This window comes from Calonectris borealis, chromosome 13, assembly GCF_964195595.1.
Source record: "Calonectris borealis chromosome 13, bCalBor7.hap1.2, whole genome shotgun sequence".
NCBI lineage: Eukaryota > Metazoa > Chordata > Aves > Procellariiformes > Procellariidae > Calonectris > Calonectris borealis.
The window spans coordinates 6,094,848-6,103,002 of NC_134324.1; the positions used below are offsets into that span (position 1 = coordinate 6,094,848).

Sequence of the window (8,155 nt, forward strand, 5' to 3'; positions counted from 1 at the left end):
CGTAGGCTGAAGGGAAGGAGGAGGAAGACGATTAAAAAAGCACTGTCCCATAATGACAAAGGAAATGGCAACCCTGGAGCTTCTAGTTGTATTTTCAAGTAATTAAAATGCTTTTCCTGCATACATATTGATACAGTCCATTTCAATCAAGATTTAATCCTTGGACAGAACTGCTGAATTATATAATAATATTCATAATAATGTCTTACCAGGAGCAGAGTAGTAAGCACTCTAATAAAAGAGTAAAAATTATTGCTCACTTCCTCCTACTCTGCAGCAAACAACTCCAGTCACAGAAAACAGATACAGCTTCCCACAAGTCACTCACAAAATCATGCCTAGAGCCAGAAAATACAGATTAAAGCCTGCTATAACACCCCATTTTTTTTCCCAAACCACTCGCCCACATCCTCAGAGCTTTCTCCACAAGAAGCACAGAAGATGGGAAAAGTTGTGCTGGAATTGAGATTTTTATATTTATGGCAACAACTAACCCAGAATAATTTCATGGCACTACTTAACATGTGATCACAAAAGAGCACTTCTCCAAACAGTGAAAAAAACCCATAATGAGCAGAAAATAAACTATTACATACCTTGAGACTGCTATGACTGAATGACTTCAATATGTAAGGGGTTTGGAAAAAAGAAAAATTGTCAGTTGTGCTAAATTATTCATTATTTAAAACAAGGTAAACTCTCTAAGTTGTATCACTTTTTAGGTTGGCATTTTGTGCATTTTAGCCACCTGTTTTAGTACAAGTAAGATTCTACATTGGAAAGCACCCTCACGTCTGCCTTTTTTCTGATGGCATTTATCCTCCTTTTTCTCAGCGGCTCATGCCAGACTCCAGTGGTGCAGAATGATTGGAAATTTTTTCTCCTCCTGTGAACAAGAAGTGAACCATCCATCTTAAACAGCAAAGACTATCACCACTCCCTTCCAGCAAACTGAAAGAGATAGGTAGCAATTTAACATGTTCTGATCAAGACATTTAGCTGCAGATGAAGGGGAACATGCAAATGGCTGGATATGACCCTTTGTGGATCTATGTTTACACAATATTGTGTAGACTAAAGCTAATCTGAATAGCCATATGATCTAGCTTTTCCCGTGGACAGTCCAAAAGTCCATGAAATATTATTTTTGCTTCAGGAAACAAAGGTGTTCTCTGAAAGCACAGTTTAAAATGACAGCACGACCTAACTGTGCTGATAACATGGAGAGATTACAAGTGACGTTTTTTGGAAACTCTTAAGAGTTCATAGAGATTTCAAGTGCCACAGTCTACATCCACCCTGAAATTCCAGCACTCCAGTAGATGGTATCACTCCATACATGGTTCATTACACAAATATATGAATTTTAATACATGCAATGTATATAAATATATAATATATTTATATATAAAGATATTTGAGGGAAATTTTAATATACTATTATATTGATAGTTTATATTATAGACTATTAGCAGACTTAAGATATTCTGAAAAATTATGAAATACATAAACATTTGTATTAGAGAGCTCATACCTGAAACAAGAGGTAAGAGAAACATAAAGGTTGGAAGAATTAAAAAACAACTACCAGGATATAACAAAGACCACTCAAAACTCTTTTAACACCTCTTGAAGCACTTGAGGATCTTTAGTCCAATCATTTATTTATGATTTCTTTTCTAAAGTATTCTCAGTATTAAATTAAAATCCTGCAGTGACCTTTGCCTATGGAAAAAAAAACCAACCAAACAAAAAACCACAAAAAACCACACTGCAGGAGCAATAATGAATTGAGCATGAAGCCTCTAACTTTGTATATGTTTTCATTACTTCTAGAGTGGCAGCCACCAGCATGGTTCCAGACTAGTCTCATCGCAGAGGCCTGTTCTCAGACTCCTTCTGAAACACAAAATAAAAACACAAATCAAACAAAAATTAAAGGAGGCAAATATAAGAGACTCCCATGTGGCTCATTGCCATGAGCTAACTTAATGGTCAGCATTAAGTTTCCAATGGTTTTTAATTACCACTTCATGTTTGTAAAACACGCTTTATTGCAAAGGATACCAAAGCGCTTTATCTGTATCGGTATCAATTCAGGAAGGAAACACAGCAGGTATTTAATAAAAACAGTTTAAAAGAGTAAGTGTTCCATATTGCATCAAGGAGGGAATAAATGCAGTTGAACACGAAGTTGTGACAAAATGACGGAATGGACCCCTGCAAGCTTATACATACGCTTTATCCTCTGTAAGAGCGTATGCACCTGCAGCCTTTATTCCAACTTCAGGTAATATGCAAGATACACTTAATTAGCAGTTGTTCGTACATTACTAATTTCTCTTATGTGTGTGAACTGGGCACTTAAGCTGGATAATAGAGATGAAAACTATTCATTCAAAATGCTTTACTTTAAGGTAATACGAATAATGAAGCATTTTTACTTTTCATTGTAAGTCGGGTTAAATTCTAGGGTTAAAGCCAGTTATTCCTATGCAACGAGACTGAACAGTAACTGCCCTGAGGCAAATTCCTATGCCAAACTTGTGATTTTATTATCTTTACAGCATCCCACTGCAATAGGCTTTCTCTGCTTAGTCCTGTCGCTTTTGATAAAGATTATTTTTCTTCTTAATTTCCCTATGTTATACTATACTGTTGCAGTTACCCACCTCACTTTCTTAAAAGCTCTTCATAGCAAACCTATCATTCTATTAGTAACCATAATGAATTATTGCTAGGCAACCCCAAGCAACATGCTTCTTACCGCGTGTCACCGTTCCATAGTTCAGATATTTATTTCTATGCTTGGACGCCACAAAGCGGATTTACTATTTCCCTGGCTATCCATGGCTAACATTAGCATAGCACTATGATTCACACACAGTACTTTGTTTGTAATATTATGATGTGACAGAAAGCAGATGAAATCATTACTCATTATGATTTTTACTACTGTTTTACACGTCTTGTTCACATACAGTCTTCTCTCCTATCCACACATCCCATGAAGATCTAGATCCTGACCACCAGATTTGCCCATATGTTTTGAATATCCTCTGCCCTGTCCCAAGAGTAGAGCTGAGGTACCATTCAGATCCCTCAATAATTCACAGTTCTGAATCTGTGGCAAGGACAAAAGATATGTCTGATGGAATTATCAAGACAAATAAGCATTTTTCTTCCACAGACTCTTAATGAATATTCCAGTTCTATTGAGCTGCAAGCACTTACCCGGCATACTGAGGCGGGTGTGCAACGCAGCCACAGCCAAAAGAAGAAATTCCAGTGCTTGAAGTGGAAGTATGGCTAGGGTAACAGGCTGTTGCTCTGAATACTTCACATACAGATAGCAAAGTATTTTCTTTCTCTCAAAAAAACTACAAATGCCTGACTTACGTGCCATGGATCAAGTCCTAATAAAAGAAAAAAAATCTGAAGATTCATTAGAAATGAACGATAACCATTTTGAAAGCCTTTACACTGAAATATCTTGAATGATAATCTGTCCTCAACTCTGTAAATAATATCAAAGTGCTTTTTTAAAAGGTTTCTTATGCAAAAACCTCAACCTAATACCCTGATTGTACCCTTACCTCTCCATGATTTATTTGTTGTTACATTTTTTGGTGGTGTTACTGTAGCTTTTAAACAGCGACAAGTTTCAAGGATTCTTTCTTTACTGATCCGATTCCCTTTGGATCAACCAGCTCTCACAGTATGCTGTTGTTTTAATGTTCAGAAACCAACCACAACTTTACACGACATGGGAGGAGTGTGTGTGCGGTTAGGAATGAGTAAATAAAATCGTATCAAGGAAAGTACGTGTGAGTCAAAAGACAGCTGTATGGGCAGAGGGTGTCAAATCACTGCTGGAAGTGGAGTGAGGACAGACAGAAACAGGCTCTGTCCCCAGACACATCATGGAAGTTTTCCTGAGGATTCACAGGCTCTGTTTTATAAAGAGTTGAGAGTGTTAAAGGTATTCTATTATATAGAAACCTTACTTTACAACTTCTCCCCCATGATGTTCCAAGTTAACTAATGCAACAAGCTAATTATTCAAAGGAATAAAACTTTAGTACTTATTTCTCTCTACTGACCACTGGACCTACTTGCCACACTTACTACATCAGGGAGTAAGTAAGTGCAAGTACTACATCAGGTAGCTTGCAAGTGTCGATTATATTTAAAGTTTATATTTATGATGTATAAAAAGCTTTATATTTGTCCAATGTATTGCTTTATACCTCAAGAACCTAAATGTTTATTGGAAATACCTTTCAATTTTTCTCCTATGTACAGAAACAAGTTTACTATGTTATCTATTACATTTTATTCAAAAGCATATAAAGTATATGAACTCTTTCTTGCTCTAGAGTTGTAACATTATTGTGACTTCTGGATGTTTTCATTCTTTATCACGGTTTTTTTTTTTAAAAAAAAAGTATTCTTGGCAGGAGTCATGAATTCATATCTGATGGCAGAAACTCTATATTCTGTAGCACAGATATAGGGGTTCTTTTGTAAGAGCAACCCATGGTGGAGCTTCACTTCACAGGCTGGGACTATTGTACATTTTGCTCAGCAGACAATGTAGTATATTGCTTTTTGCTCCTTATTTGAACAGACAGGGAAGAAAGCGAAGTGTTTGATTACTGTCCAGCAGACTGTTTTCTGTTTCTGCCTCCTAATCACAAAATATCCTCTGGATCTGGCTTCAACTAATATATGAATGCAAGAATCTAGAAATACTTATTAAAATTTTACAATATGAGCTAAGCATAACATATTCTAAAAAGGAACTGGTTTCTAAGAGAGAAACTAACACTAAATGAAAAGAATGGATAGAGCTCCATAGAAATGACTCAGAAATGATACAGAACCCATGTACCGTGCAAGAAAGGAAACTGAAATATGGCTTAAAAAACCGTAACGGAGCATCTGAACACCTGGGGAAAAGAGAATCTCCAAGCTTCCTAGGCTAAATGGTAGAGGAAAAGGGTAGGGGATGCTGACTTCAGAGATCATAGCAAGAAACGCTATTGTATATAGTCTTTTTAGCTGGCAGACAAGTAATTTTTAAGCTTACAATGCTTGAATGTATTGTTAAATTATGAAAACAAAGAAAGTTCTGCTGAGCAACAGGGAGGCTGTTTTTTTACTTTTTTTCTTCCTTTTTTAAAAATCTGTTCAACTACTATCAACATTTCAGACAGACTACCTTCCTCAGAATTGAATAGTGATGAAGGGTGGAAATTTGATAAAATGGCATTTTGTTTGCTGGTTCTGTTCCAAGTCTCAGGTACACTGAACACAGTACAAGTTAGCTAGTGCATCACTCTGTTTTTCTCAGTGATAAGTTAACCTAGGAGACCCTGAAAATCAGCATCAACATTTCAGCAACAGAGTGAGATTACTAAAAATAGTGTTACGAAAATGTAACGTTACTTATTTTATTGGTAAAAATAATAAAAGAAGAACTAAAAAAACCTTGAGTGTTAAATTGGTGGCCAGTGAAGTTGAATGTAAAAAAGTGCTCATGAAATTATGGTGAGCTATTAGTAAAATGTATTTGAGTTAAATGGAGAAGGTTTTTCAGCAAATGCCAAGCAGCACGTAATTCCCTGAAAACTGATGTTGTTGTAGACTTACTGGTGTGTGGACAAATGCAGTGCAGGGAAAGAAAACACTATTGCAATTAGCAATGAAGTGTAAATTTGAGATTACTAAATTACTAATTACAAAAAGAGAGACTTCTTTTTTAAAACTTCAAGTGGCTAAGTAAATGTTGCATTTTCTATTTTCAATATATTAATTACTACCCAGATCAGTGTATTTGCCATGTGAAAATTGTATTGCTAATAAAATTCAGTGTTGTACAGTGTGCATATATGCACAAATCTTTACACGGGGTGGTTCTCTTAAACAAAGGCAATAGGAGCGTCTCCCTACAAAGATGGGTTGAACAAATAACATGGAATTTGGGACAAACACATTTCATTAAATTGATGTGAAAAGACTGTAACTTGCTATCTGCACAGGATGCCCTGGTGAATTTCTTTCTTGATGCAGAAAGGATAATTGCTTTTGTAACCTGGAAAAGACACATCCATATTAGGAACTACTCTTCGTATTTGGAACTTCATTTAATTCCCACAAGCACTGATAAGAGTTGGTCTCAGAAACCTCTGAGCATTGAATGCAGAATGATCTAGCGATGTGTAAAAATGCATTGATTTACACTATATAACAAACTCCATTCAGAGAGGTTGAGATTTTGATATTTTTAGTTAAAAAATGTCAAAGAGCGATTTCAAGTACATCAAGAATGTATTCCATAAATTCTGCTACTCTTTTTTTTTTAAAACATTTTTATAGATCTTAAAGGTTCAAGTCTTTTTAATTTTGAAGATTACTATTTATAAGGATATGGTCTACTTACATACAATTTTTCATAGAAGACTACAGAATCTTTTCTGCCACCTTCCTATTGAATTTACTTTAAATGCAAAAAATACAGGGGGTCGTCAATTTGGTCTGTCAGATCAACAGCAGGAGACCAATACTATGATGGAAACATTTTAAAAATGATAAATAGCTTCAGCCACTACAAGACTGAAAATAAATAGTCACCCATGGTGAACAGAATTATTTGAAGTGTGGTCCTCCATGATTAGTAGAGATCATCTCCCATTGTGCTATAAATCTTTCAAAATGGATTGCTACCACTTATTCCTGTTCAGAACCTATTATCACTGTTACATTGTATGATACTTAAAAAGGGTACACACAGTAAAGAACATCAAACAGCAACCTGCAAATACTGACCGAAAATCAGAGAATGGAAATGATTAATTATTATGCAAGAGAAACACAGTGGGTTTGAAAATGAGCCAAGGATAATCATGTACTTTTCAAAAAGTAAGGTAAACAAAAAAAAACCTGAAAAAGAAATAGTCTTTGACAGACACAAAATCATTAGCAACTGTATCTAGATACTATATTGGTAAATGGAGGGGGGAAAAAAAAAAAGCTATTGCTTCTAAAGTCACTGCAGCTTCCCTGCAAATCCTCATGGAAGAGGAATTCAGTAGTTTCAACAGGACTTCAGCCTGTTAATTCTATTTTAGGCCATGTCCTCAAAGGAATCAAGTTTTTCTAAACAAGAACTCAAGAGAGTGTTCATCTAGACTCAAACAATACTGTCCACAACACTGTCTGGAAAATAAAATTACTTCATCAGTAAAGAAAGAAACATAATATTGAAAACAAAATGAAACATATCTCACTAATTGGGATAGAAATACCATTGGCAGAATAAAGTTTCTTTCACAGAAGGAAGTCTCCTTCCTTAATTTTCCTCTTAGTTTGATTATTTATACAAACATCTGACACCTCCAGATTTTAACAGAAAATTTCACAAGAAATGCCCATTGTTGACATACCAAGAAGTATATGGAAAAATACTTCAAAAGTACATCATCTTTGGTATGAGAATCCAAATGATCTTTGAAACATTAGACAAACACATAAACATATTGTGTCTCATAAATCTGAGAAACATTCTCAGGTAATATTCCATTAAGCTGCTTATTCCATGAAAGAACTTTATGAATCCATAAAACTCCTGTAACACAAAGAAATTGGAACATACATTGCCTTAGTTCACGACGTCAATGGAAGATAGCAGGCTCCTTTCTCAGGACTTACCTATTCTGCACAAGGATGTAGCCAAAACATTTCTAACTTACTTTTTCTTTTTAAACATGAGTGTCATCCCTTTTGTTCTTCTTTAGCACAAAAGTTTTACCCTTCTCTATTCTGCATGACAGACATGTAATGACTTCGGGACTGAAAAAGAGCTGATGAAATTTCCTAGTCAGGCACACTTATGCAAATAAAAACATAAAATATCATATTATTAAGCATTTTAGAACTTAAGATAATAAAGTTGTAACTTGGTACTCAGCAAAGTTAAGTAAAGCAACATGAGTAGTCACAATTTTCTTGACACATTTGGAGTCCCTGCACAAACCCAGTTACTATTGCAGTGTTCATCCTCCGTGAGCACAGCAGCAGTAGAGCTTGCGGGAAACACTGCACTGTATTTTCCCACCATCCAGTTTGCAAAGTGATAAATTCATAGTAATTG

General features: G+C 35.4%; 1 long non-coding RNA gene across 1 annotated transcript; it reads right to left on the minus strand.

The window, feature by feature from the left end:
* Nucleotides 1-788: 788 nt before the first annotated feature.
* Nucleotides 789-7,813, minus strand: LOC142087497 (uncharacterized). The gene is made up of 3 exons (XR_012675465.1): nucleotides 7,755-7,813; nucleotides 1,831-1,899; nucleotides 789-886 (listed from the first exon to the last, which is right to left on the minus strand). It is a non-coding gene; the product is annotated as an uncharacterized LOC142087497 (long non-coding RNA).
* Nucleotides 7,814-8,155: the final 342 nt, after the last annotated feature.